The sequence below is a fragment of the Ranitomeya variabilis genome, chromosome 1 (genome assembly GCF_051348905.1).
Source record: "Ranitomeya variabilis isolate aRanVar5 chromosome 1, aRanVar5.hap1, whole genome shotgun sequence".
Taxonomy (NCBI): domain Eukaryota; kingdom Metazoa; phylum Chordata; class Amphibia; order Anura; family Dendrobatidae; genus Ranitomeya; species Ranitomeya variabilis.
The window spans coordinates 73,669,436-73,694,355 of NC_135232.1; positions in this window are offsets into that span (position 1 = coordinate 73,669,436).

Sequence of the window (24,920 nt, forward strand, 5' to 3'; positions counted from 1 at the left end):
GGAGCACAGCCCCTGTCCTGGAGCACAACCACTATTCCGGACCACAGCCCCTGCCCCGGAGCACAGCCACTGTTCTGGAGTACAGCCCATGCCCCAGAGCAAAGCCACTGCCCCAGAGCACAGAGCCTCCACCTCTGCCCAAGCACAGGGCACCGCACTAGCCTGGGATGGGATTTCCTGGAGGCCAACACACCAGCCTGGACCACCGAAAGACCCCTGTGACCACTCCTCCATCTGTGCCGATCCCTTCACTGGTAAGCTGAATTCGGATTGTAAGACAGACCCCCATTTAAAACATAATTTTTTTTTTCCTTATTTTTATTCTGAAAATTTGGGGTGCGTCTTATGGTCCGGTGCATCTTATAGTCCAAAAAATACGGTACTTTCATAAGAAGTGAGAGTGTAATGAACCTCTGCGACAGACGAAAAGCATTCTCACGCTGTGTGGTCTCGCCAGCTTGTCGCCCCACTGGTCGTCTCTGCTACGAGATATACTTGTTGCATGCCATTCTGCATGTCGGTAGTTTGTGTGTGGTGCTTGTATTTCACTCCTGCTGAATTTGTTCTTCATTTGCTAACAATGTACAGATTCAGTTTGGAGGAACGTGTTTTCATTTTGAAAACTTCATGGAAAACTGAGACATTAAAGAGTTGCCAAAGTGAATTTCTAAAGAAGTTTGGAGGTTGAAATCCACCTTCCAAACCATGTATTCTGTCACTGTTGAATAAGCTGGAACACACAGGAACATTACTGGGTAGGGATGATGGAGGATGTCCGAAAATGTCTAAGGAAACAACTCACGATGTGAAACAGCAACTTTTGGCATTTCCATGTAAATCATTGCACAGGCTTTTCCAAGAGATAGACATGTCGTATTCCACATGTCAACGAGCGGCCAAGGAAGGTCGTGTTCGACAGTAGCGAGTCACTTTCATTCAGGAATTGAAAGGGCCCCATCAAGAGCAAAGAATTCCTTATTGTCGGATTTTTCCCTTTGGGGCAATTTGAAGGGTCAGATGTACAGTAACAAGCAACAAACATTGCAGACACACTGAACATACAGCGAGAAATTCAGGCTATGACCGCAGACATTCTGCAAAATACACAATATGGAACAGCGAGTGCAGTAGTGCTCTGATGCGAATGGTGGACATTTTCAACAACTCCATCAAAACATCAGTTTCTCATGAACAAATATATGTACAGTCCAAATTTCAATACAGTAGATCATCAATTTTTCAGGGTAAAGAAGCGAGTGAATGATTCTGTATTTACATCATTATTGCCATGTAATTTAGCACTCAGTTTGTTATTTTACTAAGCAAAAACAAAAATCATATGCCTCTGTTCACATATGCTAGAAAAAAGAAAATTTGTGCACTAATAAAACTGTCACATGACAGACACAAATGGCACCCGCCCAACGCTACTGATCATAATGGGTCCGTTGGGTTTTTGAAAGGATATACGGTATTGTAGTTGAAGAATTAAGAGGAGAATCCTAAACCAATTGAGTACCTAGCCTAACCCTAAACATTCTCCAACTCCATACCCTAGTATTCTACAGATTTACCACGAATGCAGGAAATTAGCATATGGATTAATTTGTGGACTATTATCCTATAGAAACCAGAGGTCAATTGTTATGATGAACCATTTCACAATCACAATAGGACTGCAGACAATCCGAGTATCCTAAACTACACCCTTTAAAATGGACTGATTACACAGTACTTTACTAATTTTGGTTAGATATATACACACACAGGGTGGGCCATTTATATGGATACACCTAAATAAAATGGGAATGGTTGGTGGTATCAACTTCCTATTTGTGGCACATTAGTATATGGGAGGGGAAAAACTTTTCAAGATGGGTGGTGACCATGGCTTCCATTTTGAAGTCGGCCATTTTGGATCCAACTTTATTTTTTTTCAATAGGAAGAGGATCATGTGACACATCAAACGTATTGAGAATTTCACAAGAAAAACAATGGTGTGCTTGGTTTTAACGTAACTTTATTCTTTCATGAGTTATTTACAAGTTTATGACCACTTATAAAATGTGTTCAGAGTGCTGCCCATTGTGTTGGATTGTCAATGCAACCCTCTTCTCCCACTCTTGACACACTGATAGCCACACTGAACACCTCACAAGAAATTTTAGCACAGGCTTCCAGTATCCGTTGTTTCGGATGCTGCACATCTTGTATCTTCACAGCATAGACAATTGCCTTCAGATGACACCAAAGATAAAAGTCTAAGGAGGTCAGATCTGGAGACCTTGGTGGCAATTCAACTGGCCCAGGATGACCAATCCACTTTCCAGGAAACTGTTCATGTAATAAAGCTCGGACCTGACACCCATAATGTGGTAGTGCACCATCTTGGATGTCAGGTCCGAGCATTCCCATTGAAAAAAATAAAGCTGGATCCAAAATGGCCAACTTCAAAATGGCCGCCATGGTCACCACCCATCTTGAAAAGTTTTCCCCCTCCCATATACTAATGTGCCACAAACAGGAAGTTGATATCACCAACCATTCCCATTTTATTTAGGTGTATCCATATACATGCCCCCCTGTATATACTGTATACATTTATATATTTTTACTATAATTTGTAAAGCGCTGCGGAATATGTTGGTGCTATATAAAATTATTATTAATTATTATTACTGTATATATGCAGTACAGACCAAAAGTTTGGACGCACCTTCTCATTTAAAGATTTTTCTGTATTTTCATGACTATGAAAATTGTAAATTCACACTGAAGGCATCAAAACTATGAATTAACACATGTGAAATTATATACTTAACAAAAAAGTGTGAAACAACTGAAAATATGTGTTATATTCTAGGTTCTTCAAAGTAGCCACCTTTTGCTTTGATGACTGCTTTGCACACTCTTTGCATTCTCTTGATGAGCTTCAAGAGGTAGTCACTGGGAATGGTTTTCACTTCACAGGTGTGCCCTGTCAAGTTTAATAAGTGGGATTTCTTGCCTTATAAATGGGGTTGGGACCATCAGTTGTGTTAAGCAGAAGTGTGGTGGATACACATCTCATAGTCCTACTGAAAAGACTGTTAGTATTTGTATTATGGCAAGAAAAAAGCAGCTAAGTAAAGAAAAACGAGTGGCCTTCATTTTAAGAAATGAAGGTCAGTCAGTCCGAAAAATTGGGAAAACTTTGAAAGTGTCCCCAAGTGCAGTGGCAAAAACCATCAAGCGCTACAAAGAAACTGGCTCACATGAGGACTGCCCCAGGAAAGGAAGACCAAGAGTCACCTCTGCTTCTGAGGATAAGATTATCTGAGTCACCAGCTTCAGAAACCACAGGTTATCAGCAGCTCAGATTAGAGACCAGGTCAATGTCAGAGTTCTAGCAGCAGACACATCTCTACAACAACTGTTAAGAGGAGACTTTGTGCAGCATGCCTTCATGGTACAAGAGCTGCTAGGAAACCACTGCTACGGACAGGCAACAAGCAGAAGAGACTTGTTTGGGCTAAAGAACACAAGAAATGGACATTAGACCAGTGGAAATCTGTGCTTTGGTCTGATGAGTGCAAATTTGAGATCGTTAGTTCCAACCACCATGTCTTTGTGCGACGCAGAAAAGGTGAACGGATGGACTCTACATGCCTGGTTCCCACCGTGAAGCATGGAGGAGGAGGTGTGATGGTGTGGGGGTGCTTTGCTGGTGACACTCTTGGGGATTTAATAAAAATTGAAGGTATACTGAACCAGCATGGCTACCACAGCAACTTGCAGCGGCATGCTATTCCATCCGGTTTGCGTTCAGTTGGACCATCATTTATTTTTCAACAGGACAATGACCCCAAACACACCTCCAGGCTGTGTAAGGGCTATTTGACCAAGAAGGAGAGTGATGGGGTGCTACGCCAGATGACCTGGCCTCCACAGTCACCAGACCTGAACTTATTCGAGATCATTTGGGGTGAGCTGGACCGCAGAGTGAAGGCAAAAGGACCAACAAGTGCTAAGCATCTCTAGGAACTCCTTCAAGATTGTTGGAAGACCATTTCCGGTGACTACCTCTTGAAGCTCATCAAGAGAATGCCAAGAGTGTGCAAAGCAGTCATCAAAGCAAAAGGTGGCTACTTTGAAGAACCTAGAATATAAGACATAATTCCAGTTGTTTCACACTTTTTTGTTAAGTATATAATTCCACATGTGTTAATTCATAGTTTTGATGCCTTCAGTGTGAATTTACAATTTCCATAGTCATGAAAATACAGAAAAATCTTTAAATGAGAAGGTGAGTCCAAACTTTTGGTCTGTACTGTATATACTGTGTATATATATATATATATATATATATATATATATATATATATATATATATATATACACTCACCGGCCACTTTATTAGGTACACCATGCTAGTAACGGGTTGGACCCCCTTTTGCCTTCAGAACTGCCTCAATTCTTCGTGGCATAGATTCAACAAGGTGCTGGAAGCATTCCTCAGAGATTTTGGTCCATATTGACATGATGGCATCACACAGTTGCCGCAGATTTGTCGGCTGCACATCCCAAAGATGCTCCATACAAGGCAGGATGGATCCATGCTTTCATGTTGTTTACGCCAAATTCTGACCCTACCATCCGAATCTCGCAGCAGAAATCGAGACTCATCAGACCAAGCAACGTTTTTCCAATCTTCTACTGTCCAATTTCGATGAGCTTGTACAAATTGTAGCCTCAGTTTCCTGTTCTTAGCTGAAAGGAGTGGTACCCGGTGTGGTCTTCTGCTGCTGTAGCCCATCTGCCTCAAAGTTCGACGCACTGTGCGTTCAGAGATGCTCTTAGGCCTACCTTGGTTGTAACGGGTGGCGATTTGAGTCACTGTTGCCTTTCTATCAGCTCGAACCAGTCTGCCCATTCTCCTCTGACCTCTGGCATCAACAAGGCATTTCCGCCCACAGAACTGCCGCTCACTGGATTTTTTTTCTTTTTCGGACCATTCTCTGTAAACCCTAGAGATGGTTGTGCGTGAAAATCCCAGTAGATCAGCAATTTCTGAAATACTCAGACCAGCCCTTCTGGGACCAACAACCATGCCACGTTCAAAGGCACTCAAATCACCTTTCTTCCCCATACTGATGCTCGGTTTGAACTGCAGGAGATTGTCTTGACCATGTCTACATGCCTAAATGCACTGAGTTGCCGCCATGTGATTGGCTGATTAGAAATTAAGTGTTAACAAGAAGTTGGACAGGTGTACCTAATAAAGTGGCCGGTGAGTGTATATATATATATATATATATATATATACACAAACATACATCATAGCAGAGAAATATCAGCTACTGTCATCAGGAGACACTGTTTTCATTCTGTGAGCAGTGAAGGCTCTGTCCGGCCGGAGATTCTAGTTTAGCTGGGACCTATAGTACCATCCAATTTTGTAGTATGGCTGTGCAGCAGGAGTAATCACCCTGCTTAATGGAACATCATCACACCCTACTTAACACCAAGCATACTTCCAGTTATAATTTACTTTGATCTGGTTTATTCCTTTTTCTTCAACTCCAGGTCAACCTGTTTGATTTCAGATCTCGGCCCTTGTTTAAACTATTCCCTTCTTCCTGATGATTCCGTTCCTCTCCCTGACCACCTGGTATAGATGCAGATTCCTGATGATGCTCTGCCAGCCACTCCATTGGCCAGGAGCTACTCTGTGGACCCAACCCTGGGGCGTCTACAAACCCAGATCCCTAGGTTAAGGGTGAATGCCAAGATAACTCTGGTAGACAGAGTGGCTAGCACTACGTCTGTTAAAGCCCTATTAAAAGCTGCTCGAACAGTGCTCCAATGACAATAATTCACTCGGAAATACTTTTAGAATCCATTTTAGTAATAGACACAGGCAGATTTTGCTGCAGCTTTCTGGTGTTTCGTCTCACCCCTGGATTCACAGCTACTCTGCACTGTACTCTATTGTATAATGTCTTCCATGCTGCTGCTTCTGAATACTTCCTGCATAGAAACGAGCGAAGGAAACCTTCATGTATCTGTGTACTGTGTATGGCAGATGTTTCCACCCTCCCAGAGACAACTGAACATTAGATAGCGAGCCTGCAGAGAGGAAAACTGTACCGGAAGTATAATGGCCTGAAGTAGTTTTATTCCTCATGTACACGCACATGACAGTTTCCTCTGAAACAGTCATTAGAAATGACAGCTACACTTTAAGGGGGCTCCAGCTGTTGTGCATCACTGAGTGACATGTTAAAAAATGTTTAAAATCCCAAACTGAATTCTGGATCTTGGGAAGGGGCTGAGGGGGTTGAGGAGGAGGAGGAGAGATTATAAACTCTGTGAGTCAACATATTTGTTGAAATTGGAAACCCTTTAACTATTTATCTATCTATCTATCTATCTATCTATCTATCTAGCTATCTATCTATCTATCGGTCTATTACGGTATCTATGTATCTGATATCTATCAATCAGAAGTAAGGAATTGGAGTTTGAGGAAGACTCAGTGTTTGATTGAGCTGAGATGTCACTACGGCACAAGTCTTTTCCTGAAATATTTATCTATCTCTATCATATCTCACACATTTATGTATATCATTAATAGCTCACTGTAACAGGCCCCTATCTGATAGTATTACGTACAGTGTTTTTAGTCTCTCGAGTTCCGCTGCCCTATTACGTATTTGCTTAAGTTGTGCAACTTTTATTGCTGTTCATAAATAAATGTTTCTTCTTTTAACATGGACAATTGCCTGGAATCCCCTATTTAGTTATAAACGGACTAGTTTATGTCTCTGGCTGTAAATTTACTGTACATTCATAAAAGTGTGACAGTGCCATCTAGTGGAAAAAGACTACACAATGAAAAAGCCTGACTTACCAATGTGAACATTGATATCCCAAATGTGCGAGGGAGGCAACCTCTCAGTGTTTTTTTAGTGCATTATACTTACGCTAAGTTCACACTTAACCCCTTCCCGACCCATGACGCCACATAGGCGTCATGAAAACCCGTGCCAATCCGACCCATGACGCCTATGTGGCGTCATGGAATGATCGCGTCCCTGCAGATCGGGTGAAAGGGTTAACTCCTATTTTACCCGATCTGCAGGGAGAGGGGGAGTGGTGCTTCAGCCCAGGGGGGGTGGCTTCACCCCCCCGTGGCTACGATCGCTCTGATTGGCTGTTGAAAGTGAAACTGCCAATCAGAGCGATTTGTAATATTTCACCTAAAAAACAGGTGAAATATTACAATCCAGCCATGGCCGATGCTGCAATATCATCGGCCATGGCTGGAAAACCTGAAGTGACCACCCCCCACCCCACCGATCGCCCCCCCACCGCTCCGTTATGGGGTCCGGTCCCCTCCGTCCTGTGCTCCGCTGCCCCGTGCTCCTGCCCGCTCCCCCGTCCTGCTGTCCGCTCCCCCCGTCCTCCGATCACCCCCCCTGTGCTCAGATCCATCCCCCCACCACCCCTTCATACTTACCGATCCTCCCGGTGTCCGGCCGTCTCCTCGCTGGGCGCCACCATCTTCCAAAATGGCGGGCGCATGCTCAGTACGCCCGCCGGCCGGCAGATTCCTTACAGGTACATTTTGATCGCTGTGGTAGGTTCTACCACAGCGATCAAAATAAAAAAAATAATAAATAAACCCCCCCCTTTATCACCCCCATAGGTAGGGACAATAATAAAATAAAGAAAATATTTTATTTTTTTTTTCCCACTGTGGTTAGGGTTAGAACTAGGGTTAGGGTTACGGTTAGGGTTAGGGTTATGGCATGTGCGGATTTGGCAGCGGATCCGCAGCGGATCGGCCGCGGATCCGCAGCGGATCGGCCGCGGATCCGCAGCGGATCGGCCGCGGATCCGCAGCGGATCGGCCGCGGATCCGCAGCGGATCGGCCGCGGATCCGCAGCGGATCGGCCGCGGATCCGCAGCGGATTGGCCGCTGCGAATTCGTAGCAGTTTTCCATCAGGTTTACAGTACCGTGTACACCTATGGAAAACCAAATCCGCTGTGCCCATGGTGCGGAAAATTCCGTGCAGAAACGCTGCGTTGTATTTTCCACAGCATGTCAATTCTTTGTGCGGATTCCGCAGCGTTTTACACCTGTTCCTCAATAGGAATCCGCAGGTGAAATCCGCACAAAAAAACACTGGAAATCTGCTGTAAATCCGCAGGTAAAACGCAGTGCCTTTTACTTGCAGATTTTTCAAAAGTCGTGCGGAAAAATCTCACACGAATCCGCTACGTGGGCACATACCCTTAGGGTTAGGGTTGGAATTAGGGCTAGGGTTGGAATTAGGGTTACGGGTGTGTTGGGGTTAGGGTTGTGGTTAGGGGTGTGTTGGGGTTAGGGTTGGGATTAGGGTTATGGCTACAGTTGGGATTAGGATTAGGGGTGTGTTGGGGTTAGTGTTGAAGTTAGAAATGAGGGGTTTCCACTGTTAGGGCACATCAGGGGTCTCCAAACGCAACATGGCGCCACCATTGATTCCAGCCAATCTTGCATTCAAAAAGTCAAATGGTGCTCCCTCCCTTCCAAGCCCCGACGTGTGCCCAAACAGTGGTTTACCCCCACATTTGGGGTACCAGCGTACTCAGGACAAACTGGGCAACAACTGTTGGGGTCCAATTTCTCCTGTTACCCTTGCAAAAATAAAAAACTACTTGCTAAGACATAATTTTTGAGGAAAGAAGAATTATTTTTTATTTTCACGGCTCTGCGTTGTAAACTTCTGTGAAGCACTTGGAAGTTGAACGTGCTCATCACACATCTAGATAAGTTCCTTGGGGGGTCTAGTTTCCAAAATGGGGTCACTTGTGGGGTGTTTCTACTGTTTAGGCACATCAGGGGCTCTGCAAATGCAACGTGACGCCCGCAGACCATTCCATCAAAGTCTGCATTTCAAATGTCACTACTTCCCTTCCGAGCCCTGACGTGCGCCCAAACAGTGGTTTACCCCCACATATGGGGTATCACTGTACTCACAACAAACTGGGCAACAAACATTGGGGCCCAATTTCTCCTGTTACCCTTGTGAAAATAAAAAATTGCTTGCTAAAACATCTTTTTTGAGGAAAGAAAAATGATTTTTTATTTTCACGGCTCTGTGTTGTAAACTTCTGTGAAGCACTTGGGGGTTGAATGTGCTCATCACACATCTAGATAAGTTCCTTGGGGGGTCTAGTTTCCAAAATGGGGTCACTTGTGGGGTGTTTCTACTGTTTAGGCACATCAGGGGCTCTGCAAATGCAACGTGACGCCAGCAGACCATTCCATCAAAGTCTGCATTCCAAAACGTCACTACTTCCCTTCCGAGCCCCGGCATGTGCCCAAACAGTGGTTTACCCCCACATATGGGGTATCAGCGTACTCAGGAGAAACTGGACAACAACTTTTGGGGTCCAATTTCTCCTGTTACCCTTGCAAAAATAAAAAATTCTGGGCTAAAAAAATATTTTTGAGGAAAGGAAACACATTTATTATTTTCACGGCTCTGCGTTATAAACTTCTGTGAAGCACTTGGGGGTTCAAAGTGCTCACCACACATCTAGATAAGTTCCTTGGGGGGTCTAGTTTCCAAAATGGAGTCACTTGTGGGGAGTTCCTACTGTTTAGGCACATCAGGGGCTCTGCAAATGCAACGTGACGCCCGCAGAGCATTCCATCAAAGTCTGCATTCCAAAACGTCACTACTTCCCTTCCGAGCCCCGGCATGTGCCCAAACAGTGGTTTACCCCCACATATGGGGTATCACCGTACTCAGGAGAAACTGGACAACAACTTTTGGGGTCCAATTTCTCCTGTTACCCTTGCAAAAATAAAAAATTCTGGGCTAAAAAAATATTTTTGAGGAAAGGAAACACATTTATTATTTTCACGGCTCTGCGTTATAAACTTCTGCGAAGCACTTGGGGGTTCAAAGTGCTCACCACACATCTAGATTAGTTCCTTGGGAGGTCTAGTTTCCAAAATGGGGTCACTTGTTAGGGAGCTCCAATGTTTAGGCACACAGGGGCTCTCCAAACGTGACATGGTGTCCGCTAATGATTGGAGCTAATTTTCCATTCAAAAAGCCAAATGGCGTGCCTTCCCTTCCGAGCCCTGCCGTGTGCCCAAACAGTGGTTTACCCCCACATATGGGGTATCATCGTACTCAGGACAAACTGGACAACAACATTTGGGGTCCAATTTCTCCTATTACCCTTGGAAAATTAAAAAATCCTGGGTTAAAACTCATTTTTGAGGAAAGAAAAATTATTTTTTATTTTCACGGCTCTGCGTTATAAACTTCTGTGAAGCACCTGGGGGTTATAAGTGCTCACTATGCATCTAGATAAGTTCCTTGGGGGGTCTAGTTTCCAAAATGGGGTCACGTGTAGGGGAGCTCCAATGTTTAGGCACACAGGGGCTCTCCAAACGCGACATGGTGTTCGCTAACGATTGGAGCTAATTTTCCAATCAAAAAGTCAAATGGCACGCCTCCCCTTCCGAGCCTTGCCGTGCACCCAAACAGTGGTTTACCCCCACATATGAGGTATCAACATACTCAGCAGAAATTGCCCAACAAATTTTAGGATCCATTTTATCCTGTTGCCCATGTGAAAATGAAAAAATTGAGGCTAAAAGAAATTTTGTGTGAAAAAAAAGTACTTTTTAATTTTTACGGATCAATTTGTGAAGCACCTGAGAGTTTAAAGTGCTCACTATGCTTCTAGATAAGTTCCTTGGGGGGTCTACTTTCCAAAATGCGGTCACTTGTGGGAGCACTCCAATGTTTAGGCACACGGGGGCTCTCCAAACGTGACATGGTCTCTGCTAGCGATGGAGATCATTTTTCATTCAAAAAGTCAAATGGCGCTCCTTCCCTTCCGAGCCTTACCATGTGCCCAAACAGTGGTTTACCCCCACATGTGAGGTATCAGTGTACTCAGGAGAAATTGTCCAACAAATTTTAGGATCCATTTTATCCTGTTGCCCATGTGAAAATGAAAAAATTGAGGCTAAAATAATTTTTTTGTGAAAAAAAAGTACTGTTTAATTTTTACGGATCAATTTGTGAAGCACCTGGGGGTTTAAAGTGCTCACTATGCTTCTAGATAAGTTCCTTGGGGGGTCTAGTTTCCAAAATGGGGTCACTTGTGGGGGAGCTCCAATGTTTAGGCACACGGGGGCTCTCCAAACGCGACATGGTGTCCGCTAAAGATTGGAGCCAATTTTTCATTCAAAAAGTCAAATGGCGCTCCTTTCCTTCCAAGCCCTGCCGTATGCCCAAACAGTGGTTTACCCCCACATATGAGGTATCAGCGTACTCAGGACAAATTGGACAACATCGTTCGTGGTCCAGTTTTTCCTTTTACCCTTGGGAAAATAAAAAAATTGTTGCTAAAAGATCATTTTTGTGACTAAAAAGTTAAATGTTCATTTTTTCCTTCCATGTTGCTTCTGCTGCTGTGAAACACCTGAAGGGTTAATAAACTTCTTGAATGTGGTTTTGAGCACCTTGAGGGGTGCAGTTTTTAGAATGGTGTCACTTTGGGGTATTTTCAGCCATATAGAACCCTCAAACTGACTTCAAATGTGAGGTGCTCCCTAAAAAAAATGGTTTTGTAAATTTTGTTGTAAAAATGAGAAATCACTGGTCAAATTTTAACCCTTATAACTTCCTAGCAAAAAAAAAATTTGTTTCCAAAATTGTGCTGATGTAAAGTAGACATGTGGGAAATGTTATTTATTAACTATTTTGTGTCACATAACTCTCTGGTTTAACAGAATAAAAATTCAAAATGTGAAAATTGCGAAATTTTCAAAATTTTCGCCAAATTTCCATTTTTTTCACAAATAAACTCAGAAATTATCGACCTAAATTTACCACTAACATGAAGCCCAATATGTCACGAAAAAACAATCTCAGAATCGCTAGGATCCGTTGAAGCGTTCCTGAGTTATTACCTCATAAAGGGACACTGGTCAGAATTGCAAAAAACGGCAAGGTCATTAAGGCCAAAATAGGCTGGGTCATGAAGGGGTTAAACTTCATAACTCCATTGTTATACTCTGACATAGAACAGAAAAATAAGAGGAAAATATCAGAAAATTACCAATTTTGTAATCAGCTTTTTGTGCTAAAAGTGTTGGTCACTAGATAAGCACTTTACTAACTACTATGCTTCACTAAATCCTTCTGCAACCTGAGCTGCTCTTCTGGTCACATGATCTCAGGCTGACAATCTCCTGCTTCCTGTGAAGTCAAGTCAGATTCTCCCTCACTTCCAGACTCTGTAAACTGATGGAAGGGCAGAGCCTGCTGTGTAGGTGTGCCTTTATTCAGCAGAGCTCACACTACTCATGTGCATCCTGCAGCAGCCACCGCTCTCTCTGCAGACACCGATCCCCCTGCAGACACCAATCTCCCTTGTACACCTACAGACACCACTCTCCCTGCAGCCACCACTCCCCCTGCAGTCACCGCTCCCCCTGCAGTCACCGCTCTCTCTGCAGTCACCGCTCCCCCTGCAGTCACCGCTCCCCCTGCAGACACCGCTCCCCCTGCAGACACCGCTCCCCCTGCAGACACCGCTCCCCCTGCAGCCACCACTCCCCCTGCAGACACCACTCCCCCTGCAGTCACTGCTCTCCCTTGTAGACCTACAGACACCACTCTCCCTGCAGCCACCGCTCTACCAGCAAACACCACTCTCCCTGCAGCCACCGCTCTCCCTGCAGCCACCGCTGCCCCTGCAGACACCGCTCTCCCTGCAGTCACCGCTCTCCCTGCAGACACCGCTCTCCCTGCAGACACCACTCTCCCTGCAGACACCGCTCCCCCTGCAGACACTGCTCTCCCTGCAGACACCGCTCTCCCTGCAGTCACCACTCTACCTGCAGACATTGCTCTCCCTGCAGACACCGCTCTCCCTGCAGTCACCGCTCTTCCTGCAGACACCGCTCTCCCTGTAGTCACCACTCTCCCTTTTGGACCTGCAGACACCACTCTCCCTGCAGTCACCGCTCTCCCTTGTAGACCTGCAGACACCACTCTCCACTCCCTGCAGACACCACTGTCCCTGCAGCCACCACTCTCCCAGCAGACACCACTCTCCCTGCAGACACCGCTCTCCCTGCAGTCACTGCTCTCCCTTGTAGACCTGCAGTTATCGCTCTCCCTGCAGTCACCATTCTCCCTTGTAGACTTGCAGACACCGCTATCCCTGCAGGCACCACTCTCCTTGCAGACACCGCTCTCCCTTACAGATACTGCTCTCCCTGCAGACATATCTCTCCCTGCAGGAACCGATCTCCCTGCAGTCACCACTCTCCCCTTTAGACCTGCAGACACCACTCTCCCTGCAGTCACCGCTCTCCCTTGTAGACCTGCAGACACCACTCTCTTCTCCCTGCAGACACTGCTCTCCCTTGCAGATACCGCTCTCCCTGCAGACATATCTCTCCCTGCATGAACCGCTCTCCCTGCAGGCACCACTCTCTCTGCAGACACCGCTCCCCCTGCAGACACCACTCTCACTGCAGGAACCATCTTCCTGCAGACACCGCTCTCCCTGCAGTCACCGCTCTCCCTTTTAGACCTGCAGACACCACTCTGTACTCCCTGCAGACACCACTAGCCATGCAGCCACCACTTTCCCTGCAGACACCACTCTACCTTCAGACACCGCTCTCCCTGCAGTCACCGCTCTCCCTTGTAGACCTGCAGACATCGCTCTCCCTGCAGTCAACGCTCTCCCTTGTAGACCTGCAGACACCGCTCTCCCTTGCAGATACCGCTCTCCCTGCAGACATATCTCTCCCTGCAGGAACCGCTCTCTCTGCAGGCACCGCTCCCCTGCAGACACCGCACCCCCTGCAGACACCACTCTCACTGCAGGAACCATCTCCCTGCAGACACCGCTCTCCCTGCAGACACCACTCCCCCTGCAGACACCACTCTCACTGCAGGAATCACTCTCCCTGCAGACACCACTCCCCCTGCAGACACCACTCTCACTGCAGGAACTGCTCTCCTTGCAGACACCGCTCTCCCTGCAGACACCGCTCTCCCTGCAGACACCACTCTCCCTGTAGACACCACTCACTACAGACACCGCTCTCCCTTGCAGATACCGCTCTCCCTTCAGACACTACTCCCTCTGCAGGAACCTCTCCCCCTGCAGTCACCGCTCTCCCTTGCAGATACTGCTCCCCCTGCAGACACATCTCCCCCTGCAGTCACCGCTCTCCCTTGCAGACCTGCAGACACCTCTCCCCCCTGCAGACACCACTCTCCCTACAGGAACCGTTCCCCTGCAGACACCACTCTCCCTGCAGATACCGCTCCCCCTGCAGTTACCGCTCTACCTTGCAGACACTGCTCCCCCTGCAGACACCACTCTCCCTTGCAGACCTGCAGACACCTCTCCCCCCTGCAGTCACCACTCTTCCTACAGGAACCGCTCCTCCTGCAGGCACTGCTCTCCCTGCAGACACTACTCTCCCTGCAGACATCGCTCTCCCTTGCAGATACCACTCCCCCTGCAGTCACCACTCTCCCTGCAGACATCGCTCTCCCTTGCAGACACCACTCCCCCTGCAGTCACCGCTCTCCCTGCAGACATTGCTCTCCCTTGCAGACCTGCAGTCACCGCTCTCCCTTGCAGACTTGCAGACACCTCTCCCCCTGCAGGCACCACTCTCCCTGCAGGAACCACTCTCCCTGTAGACACCACTCTCCCTGCAGACACTGCTCTCCCTTGCAGACACCGCTCCCTCTGCAGTCACCACTCTCTCTTGCAGACCTGCAGACACCTCTCCCCCTGCAGACACCACTCTCCCTGCAGGAACCGCTCCCCCTGCAGACACCGCTCTCCCTGCAGACATCGCTCTCCCTTGCAGATACCGCTCCCCCTGAAGTCACCGCTCTCCCTTGCAGACACCGCTCCCCCTGCAGTCACCACTCTCCCTGCAGACATCGCTCTCCCTTGCAGACACCACTCCCCCTGCAGTCACCGCTCTCCCTGCAGACATCGCTCTCCCTTGCAGACCTGCAGACACCTCTCCTCCTGCAGGCACCACTCTCCCTGCAGTCACCGCTCTCCCTTGCAGACCTGCAGACACCTCTCCCCCTGCAGGAACCGCTCCCCCTGCAGACACCACTCTCCCTGCAGACACCGCTCTCCCTGCAGACATCGTTCTCCCTTGCAGACATGCAGACACCTCTCCCCCTGCAGGCACCACTCTCCCTGCAGACATCGCTCTCCCTTGCAGACCTGTAGACACCTCTCCCCCTGCAGGCACCACTCTCCCTGCAGTCACCGCTCTCCCTGCAGACATCGCTATCCTTTGCAGACCTGCAGACACCGCTCCCCCTGCAGTCACCACTCTCCCTTGTAGACCTACAGACACCACTCTCCCTGCAGCCACCGCTCTACCAGCAAACACCACTCTCCCTGCAGCCACCGCTCTCCCTGCAGACACCGCTCCCCCTGCAGACACCGCTCTCGCTGCAGTCACTGCTCTACCTGCAGACACCGCTCTCCCTGCAGACACTGCTCTCCCTACAGTCACCGCTCTCCCTGCAGACACCGCTCTCCCTGCAGACACCGCTCTCCCTTTTAGACCTGCAGACACCGCTCTCCCTGCAGTCACCGCTCTCCCTTGTAGGCCTGCAGACACCACTCTCCTCTCCCTGCAGACACCGCTCTCCCTTGCAGATACCGCTCTCCCTGCAGACATATCTCTCCCTGCAGGAACCGCTCTCCCTGCAGGCACCACTCTCCCTTGCAGACCTGCAGACACCTCTCCCCCTGCAGACACCACTCTCCCTACAGGAACCACTCCTCCTGCAGGCACCACTCTCTCTGCAGGAACCATCTCCCTGCAGACACCGCTCTCCCTGCAAGAATAGAAGTTAGCTGAAAAGACTCTTGTTGTGAATATCTCGTCGTTTGTATTATCTGAAGTTGAAACACGGGTTCTCGAGAAGGGTTTATCGTTTTGCCCTACAAACTTACCTGATTGGTTTGAACTTGAGACTGATCTGTTTGCTTTTTTTAGGAGATGTCGTTTAACATCATTTTTTTCAAATAAAAAACAAGAGATGGTGAAACCGGCTAGAGATGGGTGTGGTTTTTCTTTACAGGATTTTGGACTATATAATAAAAGTGATTTTCAGCCTCCAGTTAAAAATCATGTTGTTGAGGCATATATTCAGTTGCTTGAAAATGAATTTGAATTATTGAGAAAGACTTACAGGAACCGTGATCAGCATAACCTTACCATAGTTAAGAAAAGAGCTCTAGACACTTTGTCTAAGAACACATTGATTACAATAAAGGCCGCCGACAAAGGCGGGGTGGTGGTTGTGATGGATACTGCTAATTATAAAGCCGAGATATTGCGCCAATTGGCGGATAATGATGTTTATTGTAAATTGACTGGGGACCCGACACTGCGATTTCTGTTGTGAATTCTGCTCTTGGGCTCCCTCCGGTGGTTGTAAGTGGTAGCGCTGCTGTCTCTGAATCACAGCATTTATCAGGTGTGTTCACTTTTTGCAATTTGGACTGGGCTATTTAGTCTTGCTTCACCCTTTAGTCAGTGCCAGTTGTCCATTGTTCCTGGAGGATTCACATCCCTGCCTGGTCTCTTCTGCTTTGCAGTTCTTTTCAACAAAGATAAGTTCTGGCCTTGATTTTGCTGTCCACATGCTGTGGTCTTATTGTTCAGTTCTTTTCTATGTTTTGTCTTGTCCAGCTTGGTCTGTATAAGGATTTTTTTAGCCAAGCTGGTATCTCTAGAGATGCAGATATACCCTCCATATCTTTAGTTAGCTGTGGAGATTTTGTATTTTCTGTGGTGGATATTTTCTAGTGTTTTAATACTGACCGCATAGTACTCTGTCCTATCCTTTCTATTTAGCTAGAAGTGGCCTCCTTTGCTAAATTCTCATTTCAGTCTGTGTATGTTTTTTCCCTCTCCTCTCACAGTCAATATTTGTGGGGGGCTGCCTATCCTTTGGGGATTTTCTCTGAGGCAAGATAGTTTTCCCTTTTCTATCTCTAGGGGTAATTAGTCCTCCGGCTGTGTCGAGATGTCTAGGGAGCGCTAGGTACATTCCACGGCTACTTCTAGTTGCGGTGTTAGGTTCAGGGTCTGCGGTCAGTACAGGTACCACCTTCTCCAGAGTACGTCTCATGCTGCTCTTAGGCCACCAGATCATAACAGATTTCAGAAGGAGTTGCAGCTTATAGTCAATGAGGCCTTGATAGATGGCGTGATTGACTCTAAGCTGTCTGAGTTTTTGATAACGGAATGCCCTATTAAACCTTTGATATATATCCTGCCCAAAATACATAAGGATTATTTTAATCCTCCAGGGCGACCTATTGTTTCGGGCAGAGGCTCTATTTTTAATAAAGTGGCAGTTTTTCTTGATAAAATACTATCCAGGTTTGCTGTTATGGCAAAATCATATATCAAAGACACTGATGATTTTTTGAATAAACTTGAAAGCTTGAATGTCACAGCTAGTACGATTCCGGTGTCATTTGACGTTGTCACCTTGTACACCTCTATTGAACATGAGAGGGGATTGGCTGCCGTTGATGTGGTGCTATCAGGCTCGGGCTGGGGGCCTAACCGTTCGCGTCTGATCCTCAGGTTGCTCGAGTTCATCCTCAGAAGGAATTACTTTCTTTTTGGGGATGATTTCTACCTGCAACTTAGAGGTACCGCCATGGGGTCCAATGTGGCCCCCATTTATGCTAACATCTTTATGGCGGTACTTGAGGATCAGTATGTGTATGTGTCGCGGTTTTGGCCTTCTGTCCGGGCCTGGTGGTGCTACATCGACGATGTGTTTGTTGTGTGGGAGGGGCCATTGAGTGAGCTCTTAGAGTTTCATCAGGAGCTCAATGGTATTTTTCCAGAACTTGGTTTTACTGTGACATACTCTGAAAAATGTGTCCAATTTTTGGACACGATGGTATATAAGGATGGGTCAGTTTTAAAGACTGATTTGTTCGTTAAAAGTACGGACAGAAACAATCTCCTACATTTCTATAGTCATCATCCTAGAAAAATGGTCGAGTCGTTACCCTGGAGCCAGATGCTCAGAGTGCGCAAGATAATTACTGATGATTTGCTCTTGGACCCGAGATTAGAAGAGATGTGTAAAAAATTTTTGAGTAGGGGCTACCCTAGTGGTGGAGTCAAGGAACATATGAAAAGAGCAAGGGACGTTTCGAGGGTAGAAGTGAGGAACAGGAGGGTTAGAGCAAGAGATAAGCTTATCCCTTTTGTATCCACTTTCAGTACGGCCAGTGGCCAGATCAAAAATATAGTATTGAAACACTGACATTTGTTGCATCAGGGATTCCCAGAGATTGAGGAGTTCTCTCGGCTCCCGATTTTGTCTTATAAAAGAGGGTGTAACTTAAAGGACAAACTTGTGAAATCGGACATTGTTCCGATGAAAACGGTGGTACAGAGGACTTTAGGCCCCCCAAAGTTAGGGAATTTTCCCTGCTTGGGGTGTGCCTGTTGTGGTAACTTATTGAAAGGTGATTTTTTTAATCATCCCCATACAGGGAAGAGGATTTACATCAAGGAAAGATACACATGCACCTCTAGTTATGTGATATATCTAATTGTGTGTCCTTGTGGATTAACATATGTAGGTGAAACTACTATGGAAATCAAGGCACGCATTAGTAACACAAAAGTACCATCAAGACCAAAATGTTGGAATTACCGATACCCAAACACTTTGTTGATAGCGATCATTCGGTCAGCCAATTAAGGTTTAGGGTCATCGATAGTGTACCTATTTTGAGACGAGGTGGGGACAGAGTGAAGTTGTTGAAGCAAAAAGAGCTTAGGTGGATTTCGAGGTTGGGATCTCGTCATCCTGGGGGTTGAATGCTGATTACAATTTGCAGCTTTGTGTTTCCTAGAATACCGTATATGATCCGTGTGGCGTCTTGTTTTGTGTTGGTTGTTTTTAGTATGTGTTTGGTTTTTAATGGGTCACTTGTCTATAGTGATTTCCCTCCCCTTTTTTTTGATGCCTATATAAATGAGATTTTTATGGACATGATTCTCCCCATTGTTGAGTCCAATATACATACACAAGCCAATCAGGGGTTAAGTGACAACGTGACTACAAGGATTAATAGCCATGGATATGGCGATATAGGTTGTTATATTAAATACTCCTTTATGCTCTACTTGAATGTGTGGGCGTCTGTTGTTAATGCAGCCCTGTGGCTGAGCGTAATTTCCTGCATTGTGGGCAGCTCCGTGCGGTTGGTGGGCGCGTCTGCCGGGTCTCCATGGTAGCGCCGTGTGTTTGGTCATGTGGCGCTATGTGGGGGGGACCAGTGATTATGCACATCACGTGCTGGAGCTGTTTACATATTATGTGCTATACACAGGCATGTCCCGCTGGGCTCCGCTTGTATGTCCCGGCGTCTGATGATGACGGCGCATCTTTGAGATTGAGCACCGCTTTCCTGCATTGTGGGCAGCTCCGTGCGGCGGGTGGTCGTGTCTGCCGGGTTTCCATGGTAGCGTCTTGTGACGCCCTGTGGGAGGGCCGGGGAGCATGCGCATCACGCGCTGGAGTTGTTTACACACCGTGGGACTCAGGTGTGTGTCCGGCGTTGTGGATGTGTAGATGGATGTCCGGCCATGGGGTGGAGCTTTGTGAGTGTGCACTGTGTGGCTAATACATTGGTCTCTAAGTGACAGTTGTTATGATTGGTCCCTTCGATATGGGACGACAGCAGAGTAGGTGCATATGATTGGCTTCATAAGAGCTGTTGTAATTGGCTGGCATGATGTGAGCTGGTATGAGATACGGCCTATGTTATTGGCCGACGGTACATATGGGTGCTGTTATTATGGACCCAGTGATTGGACCTTGTATAATAGGAAGGGTCGGTTTGTTTATATTTTGATATCGTCCATGTGCTAACTGTACTGTATATGGGTATTATTAAAGGGTTTGCATTACACCAATGACAATGTGAATGTTTTTAGAGTTTATATGTTATGTATGATATGTATTTTGTATTATATGTTTTGATCAATAAACACTGATATTTAAATTGTATGGGCAGTTCCTGTTTTGGTGATTGGTGGGTTGTTACTCCCTTTCCTATTTAAGGCTGCCATTTTGATTGATTTGTATGCTTGAAAAAGACCTTGATGGTTGAAACGTCGCATTTGGCACAATAAAGAGAAACTTTTTTCACCTGGATCAGATGCTGTCTTTCACTTCAATTCACCGCTCTCCCTGCAGTCACCGCACTCCCTTTTAGACCTGCAGACACCGCTCTCCCTTGTAGACCTGCAGACACCACTCTCCACTCCCTGCAGACACCACTCTCCCTGCAGCCACTGCTCTCCCTGCACACACCACTATCCCTGCAGACACCGCTCTCCCTGCAGTCACCGCTCTCCCTTGTAGACCTGCAGACACCGCTCTCCCTGCAGTCACCGCTCTCCCTTGTAGATACCGCTCTCCCTGCAGACATATCTCTCCCTGCAGGAACCGCTCTCTCTGCAGGCACCACTCTCCCTGCAAACACCGCTCACCCTGCAGACACCACTCTCACTGCAGGAACCATCTCCCTGCAGACACCGCTCTCCCTGCAGACACCACTCCCCCTGCAGACACCACTCTCACTGCAGGGATCACTCTCCCTGCAGACACCACTCCCCCCTGCAGATACCTATCTCACTGCAGGAACTGCTCTCCCTGCAGACACCGTTCTCCCTGCAGACACCACTCTCCCTGCAGACACCACTCTCCCTGCAGACACCACTCACTACAGACACCGCTCTCCCTTGCAGATACCACTCTCCCTTCAGACACTTCTCCCTCTGCAGGAACCTTTCCCCCTGCAGTCTCCGCTCTCCCTTGCAGACCTGCAGACACCTCTCCCCCTGCAGACACAACTCTCCCTACAGGAACCGTTCCCCCTGCAGACACCGCTCTCCCTTGCAGACACTGCTCCCCCTGCAGACACCACTCTCCCTGCAGACACCACTCTCCCTTGCAGACCTGCAGACACCTCTCCCCCTGCAGACACCACTCTCCCTACAGGAACCGCTCCTCCAGCAGGCACCACTCTCCCTGCAGACACCGCTCTCCCTGCAGTCTCCACTCTCCCTTGCAGAAACCGCTCCCCCTGCAGTCACCACTCTCCCTGCAGACATCGCTCTCCCTTGCAAACACCATTCCCCCTGCAGTCACCGCTCTCCCTGCAGACATCGCTCTCCCTTGCAGACCTGCAGACACCGCTCCCCCTGCAGTCACCGCTCTCCCTTGCAGACTTGCAGACACCTCTCCTCCTGCAGGCACCACTCTCCCTGCAGGAACCACTCTCCCTGTAGACACCACTCTCCCTGCAGACACCGCTCTCCCTGCAGACATCGCTCTCCCTTGCAGATACCGCTCCCCCTGCAGTCACCACTCTCCCTTGCAGACCTGCAGACACCTCTCCCCCTGCAGACACCACTCGCCCTACAGGAAAAGCTCCCCCTGCAGGCAACACCCTCCCTGCAAGAACCGCTCCCCCTGCAGACCACACTCTGCCTGCAGACACCGCTCTCCCTGCAGACATCGCTTTCCCTTGCAGATACCGCTCCCCTTGAAGTCACCGCTCACCCTTGCAGACACCGCTCCCCCTGCAGTCACCGCTCTCCCTTGCAGACACCACTCCCCCTGCAGTCACTGCTCTCCCTGCAGACATCGCTCTCCCTTGCATACCTGCAGACACCTCTCCCCCTGCAGGCACCACTCTCCCTGCAGTCACCGCTCTCCCTTGCAGACCTGCAGACACCTCTCCCCCTGAAGGAACCGCTCCCCCTGCAGACACCAATCTCCCTGCAGACACCGCTCTCCCTGCAGACATCACTCTCCCTTGCAGATCTGCAGACACTGGTCTCCCTTGTATCTTTATGTGTATCGCAGGATATATATATATATATATATATATATATATATATATATATATATTACAGTATGTACGCAAACTGCTCTATACTCTGTAATATATAGTACAGACCAAAAGTTTGGACACACCTTCTCATTTAAAGATTTTTCTGTATTTTCATGACTATGAAAATTGTACATTCACACTGAAGGCATCAAAACTATGAATTAACACATGTGGAATTATATACTTAACAAAAAAGTGTGAAACAACTGTAATTATGTCTTATATTCTAGGTTCTTCTTCCTTTTGCTTTGATGACTGCTTTGCACACTCTTGGCATTCTCTTGATGAGCTTCAAGATGTAGTCACCGGGAATGGTTTTCACTTCACAGGTGTGCCCTGTCAGGTTTAATAAGTGGGATTTCTTGCCTTATAAATGGGGTTGAGACCATCAGTTGTGTTGTGCAGAAGTCTGGTGGATACACAGCTGATAGTCCTACTGAATAGACTGTTAGCTGCTTTTTTCTTGCCATAATACAAATTCTAAGTAAAGAAAAACGAGTGGCCATCATTACTTTAAGAAATGAGGGTCAGTCAGTCCGAAAAATTGGGCAAACTATGAAAGTGTCCCCAAGTGCAGTGGCAAAAACCATCAAGCGCTACAAAGAAACTGGCTCACATGAGGACCGCCCCAAGAAAGTAAGACCAAGAGTCACCTCTGCTACTGAGGATAAGTTTATCCGAGTCACCAGCCTTAGAAATTGCAGGTTAACAGCAGCTCAGATTAGAGACCAGGTCAATGCCACACAGAGTTCTAGCAGCAGACACATCTCTACAACAACTGTTAAGAGGAGACTTTGTGCAGCAGGCCTTCATGGTAAAATAGCTGCTAGGAAACCACTGCTATGGACAGGCAACAAGCAGAAGAGACATGTTTGGGCTAAAGAACACAAGGAATGGACATTAGACCAGTGGAAATCTGAGCTTTGGTCTGACGAGTCCAAATTTGAGATCTTTGGTTCCAACCACCGTGTCTTTGTGCGACGCAGAAAAGGTGAACGGATGGACTCTACATGCCTGGTTCCCACCGTGAAGCATGGAGGAGGAGGTGTGATGGTGTGGGGGGGCTTTGCTGGTGACACTGTTGGGAATTTATTCAAAATTGAAGGCATACTGAACCAGCATGGCTACCACAGCATCTTGCAGCGGCATGCTATTCCATCCGGTTTGCGTTTAGTTGGACCATCATTTATTTTTCAACAGGACAATGACCCCAAACACACCTCCAGGCTGTGTAAGGGCTATTTGACCAAGAACGAGAGTGATGGGGTGCTACGCCAGATGACCAGGCCTCCACAGTCACCAGACCTGAACCCAATCGAGATGGTTTGGGGTGAGCTGGACCGCAGAGTGAAGGGAAAAGGGCCAACAAGTGCTAAGCATCTCTGGGAACTCCTTCAAGATTGTTGGAAGACCATTCCCGGTGACTACCTCTTGAAGCTCATCAAGAGAATGCCAAGAGTGTGCAAAGCAGTCATCAAAGCAAAAGTTGGCTACTTTGAATAACCTAGAATATAAGACATAGTTTTATTTGTTTCACACTTTTTTGTTAAGTATATAATTCCACATGTGTTAATTCATATTTTTGATGCCTTCAGTGTGAATGTGTAATAGAGTGCAGGGTTGAGTATGTCACCACGGAACAGACAGACTAACTGTTGAGGGGAATTTATTAACAGGAGTAAGATTCTCCTCGCAGGGAGTAAACAGGGGGTTAATAGAGATAAAGCAAACAGTATAACAGTACACAACAAGTTAACTGAAGCTATGAAACAGGTAAGCAGAATAGAAATGGAAAAAACGAGTGTTCTTGTAACTTATCAGTCCATGGAGATCCTGACTGGAGGGTCCTTATTCCAATGTGGGTACAGTCACCAGCAGCACTTAAAGATTCTGAAGTCTTTCCGGTCTTCTGAGAACTGGAAACTCTGGGGTTAAACCTTTGCAGTCTTTTCTCTTCAACTTGAAACTGAAATCAGGAAGTAGCACAGTCTCGGTCACTGCTGCAGAAGTCTCTGTATGTTAGCCTGGCAGTTTCTCTGTAGTAACGCTGTCACACACACACTGGGCAGTTACTTATCACACTCAGGGATCTTTGCTTGTCACTGCGGTCACCAGGGCTGCACCCCAGTCACTGTCTCTGATTCAGGAGGCTTCCGAGTCTACACCCTCATATCCAGCCTTCACTCTGGTGGGTATCTCAGCCTCTGTGCCCTCACGGGGAGCACTACCTTTAGGGGAGCATGGCGCTGCAGCCTGCCCTTTCTTTGGCGTGCTGCCTTCTCTCTGCTCTCCCGCTCTTTTCTGACCACACCCCTCTCGCTTCCCAGCAGTCACCACGTCCCCTCTGTCCAGGGCAGAAAGTATTCCCCCCCAACAACCCAGCTGTCTCACTAAGTGGTTCCAGGCAAGGAGCAGGGAAAGCAACCTCCTTACAAATGTACAATTTTCATAGTCATGAAAATACAGAAAAATCTTTAAATGAGAATGTGTGTCCCAACTTTTGGTCTGTACTGTATATGCACCCTCTATTTCCTCTATTTTATGAATATATCCATATCTCTCTCCCCATCTGTCATTGAGGGTGAATAGATGCAGTCTTGCCAGGGCTGCTGTTCTGCTGCTTTGTGCATTACTTCTATTCCCTGTACCAATATCCTATACAGGCGATTGGGCTGATGCTGTGTGTGATGCTGGTAGAGGAGTTGCAGCAGTTTAGGTAGAGTTTTGAGTGTGTGCTCACTGCTGTTTCCCAGCCCAGCACAAGGGATGATGGCAAATTTAGTCATAAGGGAGCAAAGGATTTGGAAGAGAAAGCTTGTGCCAGGATACAGGAAGTAAATCTGAAAGGCATAAAACAATATGAAATTGGCAAAAAAAGTATATGGGGGACAGTT